The 14,710-nt window shown below is 46.5% G+C and overlaps 1 protein-coding gene and 1 pseudogene across 1 annotated transcript in view; both read left to right on the forward strand.

Annotated features, from left to right (window-relative positions):
- Positions 1 to 14,710, forward strand: part of Arvcf (ARVCF delta catenin family member) — a 61,386-nt gene that overhangs the window by 5,162 nt on the left and 41,514 nt on the right. The window lies entirely within an intron of this gene.
- Positions 1,919 to 2,098, forward strand: LOC116086758 (annotated as a pseudogene).

Below are 14,710 nucleotides of genomic sequence, written 5' to 3' on the forward strand. Positions count from 1 at the left end.
GAGATCCAATGACACGGCTCTGATCATAGCCCTGCTCTGTGGACTGGCTTGGCTGGGGTGGTTACTTGGTTCATCTGTGAATTATGGCCACCAGCTTCAGTGGTGCACGTATGATGCCCATGAGGTATGGCAGGTTGGGTGGCCATACCCACCTTGGTTGTTCCTGCGTCCTCTGGTACTCTATGAATGGAAGAGACACTTTGATGGCATTTGATATGCTATGGTGGTTGCTTTGGGTGGCTGATAGGTACAAGTGCCCCTGGCAGTTCTTGTTTATCCACCACAGCTGTCCAGACTCTCTCTCCTCCTTTTGTTCACTGAATTCTGTTCAGCCAACACTGTGTCCTAAGGGGAAATCTGGCCCCATAATGTTGTGCTGGGGAGAAGGTGGTAGCCGCAGACCCAGGCGCACCAGGCTTCTGGATGTTTGAGGGCCCTCTCTTAAAGGGATATCAGGCACAGTGGCTGGATAGGTTGGTCTGATTTCTCTTTACCTGTAACCAGAGAACTTGGGTGTGGGAAGATTCTGGCTACATGAGCCATGTCTATTGATGTGTAGGAAAGCCAGTATTTGACCAAACATTTCAGTGTACAATCCACTGAGCCACTCAGTGGTTTCTGAGCTAAAAAAGTTTAGGCTTTATCCAGGGCTCACTGGGCCAGAGTATTCAGGCCTTGGCCCATGGCACTTCTTATAGAACAAGTGACATCATAAGGGGACAACAGTGGAAAGAGGAGCTGCACCCCTCATACTATTTCTGCTTTGATGCTGAGGATCAAATCCAGGATCCTGTATGGGTTGGGCAAGCTCAGATATTCTCAACTTGTCATAGGCTGGTGCACACCAGGAGGCCAGGTTAGCCAGGGCTCAGATGATGGCCCCAGTAATAACTTAGGGCATACCTGAAATCTCTTTGCTCTGGCATCCTCCTTTCGTGTCCTTTCTTCCCTCTCTGCTTCTAGCTCCTTCTCCCCATCTCTCTTTGTCCCTCTTCCATTCGCTCCTTTGTCTGTCTGTGTTCTGTTGTTTTTGATTGATTATTCATGCCTGCTCTGGGTTTTGGAGGCCTGATTGGCATTACTCATAGTGTCTCTGCTTTGGTCTAGGCCCATTTCTTAGATTGGCAAACAAAACCTTAGCTCTGGCTTATGGCTTCCTGTTCTGTTACATCTTAAAGTGTGCCTCTGCGTATAGGAGCCCTTGGAGCTAAGGTCGATGAGGTCAGTGGCAAGCACTCACGTGCCACCCTTGCTCACCTTTAGTCACTTAGCACCTACTCACTGAGCACTATGGGACTGCATGCTCACTGGGAGCACCACATCCTCACTTGCAGCTGAGGAATTCCCAGCTCTCTGAGGAGATGAACAAGGACAATTGCAAATTTGGGGTTGTGACATGGGATTAATGGGGCTCCCTGAAGAGGGAGAGCCTAAAGGCAATGTGATGCAAGGCCTGGGAAAAAATGTTCCCTTCGCACTAAGCCAGTCTTCTGCAGCCTCTCAGAAGTCTACCTGGTGGTCCAACACCAGGCTTCCCCTGAGGGATGGATGGGTTTTTTAGCCTGTTAGTTCAAGTCTTTAAATATGAACGATATCAATTCTCTGCTCACTCTCTGCCTCTTGCACACATTTTTGTTTGTGGCAGTTTTTGATGATCAAAAGTTTTCATTATCACTGAAAAACATGGATTGTTTTTCCTTTCTAGGGTGACTGTAGCGCTCTGTGTGGTCCGTCCTCCCTGGCGCATGGCTATGTAAATAGTGTCTGTCTGTCTGTCTGCCTGTCTGTCTGCTAGATGCTGCTACTTGAGGCTTTTACACTCAAGACTTAATCTGCCTTGAATTTATTTTGACATAACTGCAGAGTGAAGGTTTAGAACTGTTCTTTCCTAGTGTCTTCTATCAGTTAAAATGGAAATGTACTTATCTGGCAGAGGAGACGTGATCAGGAAGGTGCTTTCCCGAGGGTAAGGCTCCTCCATTGTATTTGGGAGGTGCTGACCCCTGCTGCCTAAGTTTTAGTAAAAGGAGACCATGTTCACATTAAAAGAGTATGGTGTGTGTGTGTGTGTGTGTGTGTATGTGTGTGTGTCTTCCAGGTCTCAGATTTGCTGTCAATAGTGACGCATTCAGTACCTAGCTAGTACTCACTGCTCTCACTAAAAAGACCAAGTATTGGAGGCAGGGATGATGGCTTGACAGGTAAGAGTGCTCGATGCTCAAGTGTGAGGACCTGAGTTCAAATCATCTTAGTTTAAAAAAGTTGGGCATATTCACATGCTTGAGCCTATAACCCCAGTACTGTGGAGGACAGAGACAAGAGGATCATCATCAACCTAGCTCCGGGGTCAGTGAGAGACCTGCCTCACAAGAGTAAGGTAGAGAGTGACAGGCCAGGATACTCGGTGTCCTCTAGCTAAGCTCTGTACATGCCTATGGATGCACAACACACACGCATTGTTTGCTTTTGGAGCCGGGATCTCCTATGTAGCCTTAGTTGGTCTGGAACATGCTGTGTAGACCAGGCTGGCCTCAAATTCATAAAGATCCATCTGTCTCTGCCTCCTGAGTGCTTAGATTAAAGGTGTGTGCCACTTCCTATAGATACCGGCTGATCCTCTGTATGTTTGTTCCCTTCCCTCGTATCTCTGTGGGTATCTTGGAGCTGGTGCCGCTTGAGCAAGCTTTGATACTTGTGGCACACTTGGAGACTGTTGGCTGACCACAGGACCTGGTCCCTGCTATGGTGAGATCTATTCCAAAAGCTCTCCAAGTACCCTGCTTCTCCTCACATGTGTCTGGTCCTAAAATGACATGCTGGTGTTGACTGGTGACACTGCTGGAGATTCAGGGCCCGAATAACCCTGCAGTGGAGTGTAGGAGTCGTCCGTCGTGGGTGTGTCAGTATGTGGGGATCTTTAATTGGAGGTCCCTTGTCCGGGCAGCTCTGTTCTGCTGCGGGTGATCCCTCTGGATGATGGGCTCTGAAATCCTGATAACCCCAGGTTATTTCTAGGCGGAACACTCAAACAGTTCCAGATTGTATCTCAGCCCCAGGGGTGGGTGTGGTCAGTTGGCCTGGCTGCCTCCCAAGAACCTTGCCTACAAGACACGAGAGCCCAGCCCAAGCTGGCCATCCGCCTTTGTCACATGTGACAGCTATTGTTTGTTGTCAATTCGACTACATCTGTGATCAACTGAAACTCAAAATGGTTGGGCACATCGTTAAGGGATTTTTTGTGGTTGGTGGTGTGGCTTTGTTGTTTTTTGTTTGGTTTGGTTAGTTTGCTCATTTGAAGTGGAAAGATCCACTTCTAATCTGAATCTTTGAGGTGGGAAGACCCACCTTTAATCTCAGCCATACCTTCTGTTGGAAGCCTATATAAGGACATGGAAGAGGGAAGTTGTCTATTTTTGCCTGCTTCCTCCCACCCTCCCTAGCAAATCCACTCTTTCACTGGCATTAGAACCTACTTCTTCAGGATTCTGGTGCATACTAAAGACCGGCTGAGATATTCAGTGGACTGAACAATCACCTAGATTTTTGGACCTTCTGTTCAGTCAGTCATTGTTGAATTAGCTAGACTTGTAAGCCACTCTATATGGAGGGGAGTGTGGGGGAGAGGATTTTGATTCATTCTATAAGTTCTGTTACTCTAGAGAACATAAATACACCAGGTATGGTGGTTAGCTTTAATTATTGACTTAACACAACTTAGAATCACCAGGGAAGAGACCGTTAATGAGGGATTGTCTATATTAGGGGCCTGTGGGCCTGTCTGTGGAGGGTTATCTTAATTGATTGTGGGAGGACCCAGTCCACTGAGGGTAGGTAGCACCATTCTGTAGGCAGAGTGTCCTGCACTGCAGGAAATGGATAAGGTGTTTGAGGTGCAGCTGATCAAGCAAGCAAGGGATCTCTCACACACTCTTTCTTCTGCTCCCGACTGTGGGTGTGGTGTGATGAGCTGCTTCTCCCTCCCAGGTACTGGAATAAACTGTATGTGACACCAGGCCAGACAGCCTGTATTGCCTTTTCTCAGAATATTTTATGACAGCAACAGATATGAAATCAAGAAGCCTCATATCCCCTGCTCAGAGTGACTCACAGTGGCACAGTGTGCTGCCATCCAGTCTCTCAAGGCCTGTAGTGCTCAGGTTATAGACAAAGGTCCTGGCTGTGCTTGGGCAGGGCCCCTGCTGCCTTGGGATTGCTGATTGGGTTCCTGTCTCCACCCTGTGCTTATCTAGTCCCAGCCTCAGTGTTGCCTTCCTCAGTGAATTTCCCCGCCCCTCACACTTGTGTGCATTCACTTCAGCTGCTGGCCCGCCTACTGGGGCTGTCTTTGGAGACCTTCTTAGGAAGCTTCCTGGGCATAGTTGGGTGAGAGGACCTTAGATGCCCCCAGGCCTGGGTTTCCCTGATCTGCAGCGGGTGAACCTAGGAGTTACCATGTCAGCTGCCACTGCAGTAAGATGTCTACCCAGGAGTTCTGGTCCTAGGCTTTTCTGGATAGTACAGTCTGAAGGAGGTTACTTGTGTCAAGGTGCAGAGGATGAAGGATGCAGGCAGAGTTGTGGTATTCTGTGGTGCCTCCTGATGTTTGCAAGTGGCCCGCTAAGTTTCTTGAAAATGCCAAATTCAACGTTTTGAAATGCTTCCTACCCTGAAGCATATGCTCCTAGACTCTCTTGCTGAGCTCTGACCGATGAGGCTGCAGCTGAATCTTTCCCAGGGCTTTTACTTGGTGCCCCAGAGAGCACCTCCAGGGCCCTTCCAGATGACCAGATTCTAGGCTGACACGTGGAGAGAGACCAAAATACACAAGTGAGGAAGCTGAGACCTAGGCCATGTGGCGTCTGAGATAGTGCTGGTGTTAGCCCAGCAAGATATATGTCCCCTTTCCATCTCCTTTCTCAGAGGACCACACTGACACCAGGACTGGAGTTCAGGCCACAGCCTCATGATGACACAAATGGAACATGCCTCCCAAATATGGCAGGACCAGTCTCTGCTGGGCGTACCAGAAAGGCCACTGAGATGCTGTCATCTTCCTTTGTGACCTTAACTTTAACACATAGGTCGGTATCTGCTTGTTTATAGAAAATGTAGAAAAGAAACAATGTTTGTTTCTCCACAACTAGAACTGTAGCTGCCTGCAGCCACTCGTACGTACGAATGGGTCATCTGGAATGGAGTCAAAGGGCCTGAATAATCAACGGTACTGGAGATGCAGGAAGGGTTTCAAAAATTAGACCAACACATGGTGTGCTTTCAGTCTGCCATCATCCATTGAATTCACCTTGTTTCAAGCAAATGGGTAGATAGGTAACGCAAAACCCCTTCCCCAAGTTTGTCAGCAACTTGGCCCAATCAGCAGCTTTATCTTCAGTCTCTGGAGGTGGGACTTCCGGCGTTACTGGAACTTGGAGAGAGGCATGGGGATTAGCAGGAGGTAGGCAGAGAGGCGTGGCTATCTGTGGCAAGGCAGGGTCTGAAGAATCAGCCCTCAGCTGTAGGAGGGTCACAAGAATCACTAAGTACCTTCCTCCACCTTGTGAGTCCCACTGACTAGCACCACTGTCCTCCTTGTGAGTCCCACTGACTAGCACCTCTGTCTTCCTTGTGAGTCCCAGGACCTAGCACCACTGTCCTCCTTGTGAGTTTTCACATATTGTTGTGTTGCTGTGTTGAGGATGGGACCCAGAGCCCTGCTCTCCCATACGCCATATGTGTGTGCTGCAGATTGTAGTCTACACTCCCTTGTCCTCTCATTGGTTGGCATCTCCCATCTCCTATCACCTCCCTCAGCTCCTCCCCCTTGCTTCTTTGCACCTTCCTCAGATGCCTAGAAACTCAGATACGGGTTACTATAGGAAATGCCTCATGTACCCCCAGAACCACTTTCCTGTATTACAACAACTTGGACTTGACCTTGAGCTCCTAGCAGAACGGAATGTATGTGCTGGGTAAAGACTTTAGTGAGGCCTGGAAGACCAGCCTGTGGGAGGGCCCCATGGCCCTGGACCTCACCTGTCCAGTTTTGTTCTCTCAGATCCTCCCGTCCCACACTGATGCCATTATTTCGAAGAACCAGCCATGCTCTGGGAAGTGTCTCCTTTATTCCCTACAGCTGGTGAGAGCTGCTGGTCAGGCCTGGGATGTTCCTGCTCTGGGCGTGGCTCACTACTGCTTGAGCAAGCATTTACCTCTCATACCCTACCCCACCACAAGACTCCCTCTTACCTTCATTATAAAAGCTCCCCACCACACACCAGTTCTCTACCCTTCTCAGCTCTGCAGCCTGCCAGGGTGACAGCCCTGGCCCTCCTACGTACCTTCAGCATGTAGATTTCTGATCCATTTGCAGTTGGTCCTAAGGCAGTCTGCCTGCCCCGCCCCCACCATTCCTTGGGCACAGCCAGGCTAGGGAGCTGTGCCGCCTGGGCACCGTTCTCCAGCCCTGTGTCCTTTCTTCCCCATGTGGCCGGACATGTGGCTCTGCTCTGGTTTATAACTCAGCAAAGGACTGTGGGGTCTTGTCTCCCCCAGTTTGACCTTTCTTTCTAGATGACGTGACAAGGGAAGGGAAGGAAGGTTTAGGGCTTTTAAAATCTTCCTGACCTTTGGGGTCAGAGGCAGTAGAGGCAACAGAAAACAACAGGCAGCTTCACATAGCCTCACAGGTGGACTTTCTAGGGCTTTCTTCCTCTCAGACGACAACGTCTTCGCTGTGGAGTGTGAGAGGTAGCTAATGATAGGCATTACTTTTTTAACTGTTTTGGGACAAGGTCTTTCTATGTAGCCCTGGCTGTCTGGAGTTTGCTATATAGATCAGGCTTAGAGAGACTTACAGAGATCTACCTGCCTCACCCTCTGAGTATGGTAATTAAAGGCTGCTGGAATTAAAGGCATGCTCCACCAAGTTTGGCCTTAAACCGAATTTTGTTTGTTTGTTTGTTTGTTTGTTTTGTTTTTTAAATTTTTATTTATTTTACATCCAGACTGCAGTTTCCCCTCCTTGCTCTTCTCCTAGCCCCAGCCCCAGTCCCAGCCCCACCCCCAAGTCCTCCTCAGTTTCTCTTCAGGAAAGAGCTGGCCTCAACTGACATCAACCAGCCTTGGCATATCAAGCTGCAGTAAGACTAGGCCTCCTCTTCTATTGAAGCTAGACAAGGCAACCTGGTAGGAGGAGAAAGTTCCAAAGACAGGCAACACAGTCAGAGGCAGCTCCTCCTACTGTTAGGAGTCCCACAGAAAGACCAAGCTATGCAACTCTATCATATATGGGAAGGGTCTAAGACAGGCCCGTGCAGGCTCTCTGGTTGATGGTTCAGTCTCTGTGCACCCCTGTGAGCTCATGTTGGTTAATTCCCTGGGTTTTCTTATGGTGTCCTTGACTTCCTTCCTCCCCCTCTACTCAGGATTCCCTAAGCTCCAACTAATGTCTGGCTGTGGGTCTCTGCATCAGTTTCCATCCGTTGCTGGGCGAAGCCTCTCTGATGACAGTCTATGAGTATAGCAGGATATCATTAGGAATTATTATTTTTTTCTTTTTCTTTTTTCTTTTTGCCATTTGTGTTTGGTTCTATTGTGGGTCTCTGGGATTTCCAGCCTCTGGCGTAATCTATTCTTAATGTATGATGTAGGAGTCTCCCCCCAACCCACACACACTTTCTGTTGTTTACTTATTTATCTATTTATTATTATTTTGTTGTTGTTGTTGTTGTTTTTGTTTTTTTGAGACAGGTTTTCTCTATATAGCTCTGGTTGTCCTGGAACTCACTCTGTAGACCAGGCTGGCCTTGAACTCAGAAGTCTGCCTGCCTCTGCCTCCCAAGTGCTGGGATATTTATCTATTTATTGAGATAGGGTTTCTCTGTGTGGTCCTGGTTGTCCTGGAACTCACCCTGTAGACCAGATTGGCCTCAAACTGACAGAGATCTGTCTGCCTCTGCCTCCCAAGTACCGGAATTAAAGGTGTGTGCCACCACTGCATGGCAGATTTATTTATTTTTTATTTTATATGTATGGGTGTCTTAGGGTTTCTATTGCTGGAGCCAAACACCATGACCAAAAAGCAGGTTGGGGAGGGAAGGGTTTGTTCAACTTATACTTCCAGATCATAGTCCATCTTTGGAGGAAGTCAGGACGTGAACTCAAGCAGGGCAGGAACCTGGAGGCAAGAGCTGATGCAGAGGCCCTGGAGGGCTACTGCTTACAGGCTTGCTCTTCATGGCTTGCTCAGCCTGCTTTCTTATAGAACCTACAACCCACCAGCCTGGGGATGGCACCACCCACAATAGGCTGGGCCCTCCCGCACTGATCACTAATTGAGAAAATGCCTTATAGTTAGATCTCATGGAGGCATTTCCATAACTGAGACTCCTTCTTTGATGACTCTAGCTTGTGTTAAGTTGACACACAAAACCAGCCAGTACAGGTAGTTTGCCTACATGTGTCTGTGTACCATGTGCATACAGTGACCAAGGAGACCAGAAGAGGATGTTGGATCCCCTGGGGCTAGAATTTATACATGGTTGTGAACCACCATGTGGATGCTGGTAATTGAACCTGTGTCCTCTGGAAGAGCAGCCAGTGCTCTTAACTACTGAGCCATCTCTCCAGCTTCCCACTGTTTCTAAATAACCAATATTTATTTATGTAGACATATATGTATACATAGTTTGGTTTTGTTTTTTGAGAGAAGATTTCTCTGTGTAGCCTTGGCTGTCTTAGAAGCCACTCTGTAGACCAGGCTGGCCTCAAACTCACAGAGATCCTTCCAAGTGCTGAGATTAAAGGCATGCATTACCATACCTGGCCCAATGTTTTACTTTTTAATTTTTATTTTTGGTCTGCTCATTTAAAAGGGTCTTTGTAATTGTGTGTGTGTGTGTGTATGTGTGTGTGTATACTCACATGTGTGTATGCATTTGCACGTGAGAGTAAAGACACTCAGTTCTCACAGTGCATCATGAAGAAGTCAAAGAACAGCATCAGGTGGAAGTCTTGGTCGGTCCTTGAAAAGGGAGTGCAGCTATGCAGTCCAGGCCGACTGAACATGACTGACTGAGGACGCTCCCTCCTGTTTCCTGTCCTGTCTACCTACAGGAGCACTGCAACCTCCATGACTGCCTGGCTTTACCTCAGGTGGGAGGATTCAAGCTGAGCTCCTCAGGCTTGCATGGCAAGCTCTTTACCCATTGGATCATCTCCCAAGCCCAGCTCTGTGACTTCTAACCTCACATGAGGAGAGTCTTTTTAAACTATGGTAAAATACATGTAACCTTCAAAGATACATTGCAGTAGTGTTAAATATATGTACCTTGTCCTACAGTCACCTACAAACTGAAGCTCTGAGTGGCGGGTCCCTCTTCTTTCCCTGATCCCCCGATCACTACCCTTTGTCTTCTCTCAGACTGCTCCAGATGCCTCATGCACATTCAGGTGCTCGCTGTGTCTTCAGGACTCACCTGAGGAGCTGGAGAGATTGCTCACAGATTGACGCTAACGGGCTGTTCTTGCAGAAGACCCGAGTGTAGTTCCCAGCATCTTGTCAAGTGACTAACAACCACATACAACTCCAGGTCCAGGGGATTTGATGCCCGTCCTGGATTCTATAAATACCTGCACTCAAATGTGCCTAAACCCACAAACAACACACATGTTACAGTAATCTTACAAAAAAGATCCATGTGTGGTCAGGGATGGTGAGTCACACATACAGTCCCAGTGTTCAGGAGGCTGACCCAAGGGGTTGTTACAAGTTCTGGGCCAGCCTGGGCTACGGAGTTAGCCCCATCTCTGGAATAAAGAACAAATTCCTGTGTATCAGCATTTCCTTTTGTGTGATTTTATAGACAGGTTCCAGACACAAAGTGCATATGCCCAACCCTCCTGAGATTATAGGCCTGAGCCATCATGCCTGGCTTTCATCCTTTATAAAGCCAAATAATATGATGTAGCCCACATATTGACTCCTTCACCATTGTGCACCTGGACTGCTCCCTTGCTTCCTTCCTGGCAGTTACAAACCATACTTCTGTAAAAGCGAGTGGGTGTCCAGATGTGTCTTCCAAAGCTGCTTTCGGGTCTGTGTAACCTGGTCACTTTCCCATCACCATGATGATGTCATGACAGGTAACTTACAGGCGGCAGAGTTTATTTGAGCTTAGGGTTATAGAGGGGGAGTCCACGGTGGCCAGGAGGCGTGGCAGCAGGAACAGGAAGCTGAGAAATCACACCTCCATCCACAAACAGGAAGACGAGAGTGAGTCACAAGTGGCGGGAGGCTATGAAGTCTCCACACCCATCCCCAGTGATGTACTCTCAACAAAGCCACACTACCAGGTAACTTCCCCAAGCAATACCACCAACTGCAGGCCAAGCATTCACATCTGTGAGTCTATGGGGCCGTTCAAACCACCACCGCATATCCCTACAAGTTTTAGGATTGCTGGAGCACATGATTATTCTGAAACTTTTTTTTAAAAGATTTATTTATTTATTTTTATGTGTATGAGTACGCTGTAGCTGTACAGATGGCCATGAGCCATCATGTGGCTGCTGGGAATTGAACTCAGGACAGCCTCCCCCCTCACCTTGCTCCAGCCCTGCTCGATCCAGTCTCCCTCCCTCATGTGTAATACACTGTAGTTGTCTTCGGACACACCAGAAGAGGGCGTCAGATCTCATTACAGGTGTTTGTGAGCCACCATGTGGTTGCTGGGATCTGAACTCAGGACCTTCGGAAGAGCAGTCAGTGCTCTTACCAACTGAGCCATCTCGCCAGCCCCAAACTTTTTGTTTTTGTGATTTTTTTTTATTAGATATTTTCTTTATTTACATTTCAAATGTTATCCCCTTTTCTGGTTTCCCCTCCGAAAAAAGACCCTATTCCCTCCCCCTAACTTTTTTTTTAAATCAGAAACTTTATATCTATAATGGCTCTAACACTAACAGTGCACAGGGTTCTAATCTGTCCATATCTTGCCAACACTTTTATTATTAAAAAAAATTATTGCCCTATGTCCTTTGGGAGTAGCTGTTCTTAAGAGTGTATACTGGCCGGGCAGTGGTGGCATATGCCTTTAATCCCAGCACTTGGGAGGCAGAGGCAGGTGGATTTCTGAGTTCGAGGCCAGCCTGGTCTACAGAGGTCCAGGACAGCCAGGGCTATACAGAGAAACCCTGTCTCAAAAAACAAAACAAAACAAAACAAAAAAGAAGAAGAAGAAGAAGAAGAAGAAGAAGAAGAAGAAGAAGAAGAAGAAGAAGAAGAAGAAGAAGAAGAAGAAGAAGAAGAAAGATTTATTTATTTATTATATGTAATATATACTGTAGCTGTCTTCAGACACACCAGAAGAGGACGTCAGGTCTCATTACTGAGCCATCTCTCCAGCCCTCTAGAAATCTTACATTTATTGCTGCTGCTCCTGCTAATTTTGAGATGGAGTCTTGTAACCCAGGCTGGTCTGGATCTTGATATGTGGCTAAGAATGACCCAAACTCCTGATCTTCTGCCTCTTCTTGGAGGGCTGGAATTACAAGCATGCCTCACCATAGCTGGTTTACATGGAGTTTGCTGAACCCAGGGTTATTTGCCTGCTAGACAGACATTCTGTTGAGCTACATCCCTGGCATCACTATGAGGTTATTGTTGTTGTTGTTGTTATAATTTTTAGTGCTGTTTTGAATGGCAAATTTTATGAACATTGTGCTAGGTATCAAACCCAGGGTTTTCTACATGCTAGACAAGAACTTTACTGCTAAATTGGGTTCCCTTGGGGTTTTTTTTTGTTTTGTTTTTTGTTTTGTTTTTAGGTAAGTTTTCACCTTGTTACTCAGTATGGAGCCAGATTGGCTTTGAACTTAGGATGTACTTGTTATAATCTCTCTTGTGATTACAGAATGTTCTACCACCTGGTTGTAAACGGAATGGGCTTTTATGTTTTCGGTTTGGATTCTTTGTTACTTGTGTGTAATTACAAAGCTGCTTTCTCTGTGTCGACTCACATTTTATGACTTTCTGGCTTCGTTCTTACTGCTGATGTGTTCCCATGTGTAGAGTCTTTAGGGCCTTTATTTCCAGTTTCTTGTTTTGCTTTGTTTTAGGGTCTCACTGTGTAGCTCTTGCTGTTCAGAAACTCACTCTGTAGACCAGGCTGGCCTCGAACTCACAGAGATCCGACTCCTGAGTGCTGGGACTAAAGGTGTGTATGACCATGCCAGGCCTGATCCTTATTTTTATTCTTATCTAATTGCTTTGTCTAACATCTCTACTTCTGCGTTGAATTTCCATTTTTGCTTTGTTTTGCTCAGTAGCACTGACTGACCTCTCTCTAAGTAGCCCAGGCTAGTCTCCCTGCCTGAGCTTTCCACATGCTGAGATTACAGGTATGTACCATTGGATCTTAAGGGAAAAGTTTCTTTTTTTATTTCTCCTTAAGTATGTGCACACCTTTGATCCAGCACTCAGGAAGCAGAGGCAGTAGGATCTCTGGGAAATTGCGGCCAGCCAGGGATACATAGAAAAACCCTGCCTCAAAAGCCAAACAACAGCAACAACAAAATGTATGTTTACTATGTGTCTTCCATATATAGCTTTCATCATGTTATAAAGTTTACTCTTTTGCCTAGTGAATGCTTTGTTTTATCACAAAAGGATGCTAAGTTTTGTCAAATTTTCTGAATTTGGTTTTTTTTTTTTAGGATTATTTATTTTATGTATAGGCATATACCATATGCCTATACACACACCAGACACACCAGAAGAAGGCATCAGATTCCATTACAGATGGTTGTGAGCCACCATGTGGTTGCTGGGAACTGAACTCAGGACCTCTGGAAGAGCAGCCAGTGCTCTTAACCACTAAGTCATCTCTCCAGCCCCTTCTGTATTCATTTACATGGGTTTTGTTCCCCTTAATTTCCCCTGATTAATGTATTAATGTGGTATGTTGATGATTGTTATTTTAGTATGATGGATTGAACATAGTGACTCTTATATATTGAACCATTGTTGACTTCCAGATACTGCATGGTTAGAGGTTATAATCCTCCTTATGTGTTGCTGAATTAAAGTCCTTTGCTTCAGGATTCACTGGTTATGTAGACCTGTAGTTTTCTTCTCTCCTAGTGTCTTTGTCTGCATGCAATATGCTCTTATTTTCTGGGAAGGGTTGGAACAAGATTAGTGTTAGTTTCTGAGTGTTTAAATGTTAAGTAGAATTAACCAGTAAAGCCATCTGGCTCTGGAGTTTTTTCTGTTAGGTCTTGGTCACTGATTGGCTCCTTTCTTATTACACAGGTCTACAGTATTTTCCTCTTATCCCCAGTCTTTGCAACCAGTAGTTGACCATGGTTCAAAAATGTTAAATGGAAAATTCTAGAAAGAATTCATCTCATGTCATAGCCATTACATGACTTATCCAAAGGAAAGTGAATACAGTACAAGATACCAAGAAATAGATGCACCACCATCACACGATTTTTGTCTCATAGTGTTCTGGTTGCTGTGTTTCTTATCATTGATTGTCACGCCCTTGTTGCATGTATTCTGTAAGTGTAACTTTGCGATCGGTAGGCATGTGTAGGAAAAAGCACAGTGTATGTCTTGCTACTTCTTGCAGGAATTTCAGAGCTAGCTTTGAACAATCGAGAGGGAATACAGAAGCAGCTGGGAGCTTCTGATGGAGTACATGGTTAACCAGCTTCCACTGGGGAGTGAAGTGAGACCCCAGGGTCAGGAGAAGCTGAAGCGTAGTACAGGGACCCACTCAGGCCCAGTGGCACTACCAGGCAATGACTTACCACCTTCCCTCCTCCTCACTCAAGCGCAGGTAACTGAAACAGCAGTGAAGCAAAGGGCTCACACATACGCCTCTATCACACCACGCCCAGCACATGCAAAGAACAGCAGGGAACCATCTAACTGCTCACTTAGTGTAAGTCAGCCAGAAACTCACTACAGACGTCCTCAGAAGGGGCTGGCTGAATGGCTCAGTGGGTAAAGGCACTTGCCACCAAGCCTGATGATGACATGAGTCTGGCTCCTTGGGATCCAAGTGGTAGAAGGAGAGAACCAACTCTTACAAGATGTCCTCTGACCTCCACATGTGTCCTCTGACCTCCACACACTCTGTCCACTTCTACATATAAATGTTATAAAAAAATTTTTTTTTGAGTCCTTAGCAAAAGGGAGACAGGAATGGGATCCCCATCATAGAGGAACTCCTAACAGTGAATAGGCTTCCAGGAGCTTGAGAAGTGATGTTAGCGCCGGGCGGTGGTGGCATATGCCTTTAATCCCAGCACTTGGGGAGGCAGAGGCAGGCGGATTTCTGAGTTCGAGGCCAGCCAGGTCTATAGAGTGAGTTCCAAGATAGCCAATGCTACACAGAGAACCCTGTCTCAAAAAAACCAAAAAAAAAGAAAAACCAAAAAAAAAAAAAAAAGAAAAGTGATGTTAGAGATGTCAGATTGAGCCCACGAGTCAAGCAGGTCAGCTTTCATGGGTCTGAGTCTCCTCCTGCTCCTCTCTGCATTTGTTCAGGTGTCTGCTTACTCAGCATGCTCTGTTCTTACCCCGTGTTGCTTTATCTAACCTCGCTTGAATATTGCAAACACTTCCACTAAAAGAGTAAAGATGACCCAAATAATAACCAAAGTCAGCCGTCAGCCTGTGTCCTAATGCGCAAGTCCCAAC

The sequence above is a fragment of the Mastomys coucha genome, unplaced genomic scaffold (genome assembly GCF_008632895.1).
Source record: "Mastomys coucha isolate ucsf_1 unplaced genomic scaffold, UCSF_Mcou_1 pScaffold12, whole genome shotgun sequence".
NCBI lineage: Eukaryota > Metazoa > Chordata > Mammalia > Rodentia > Muridae > Mastomys > Mastomys coucha.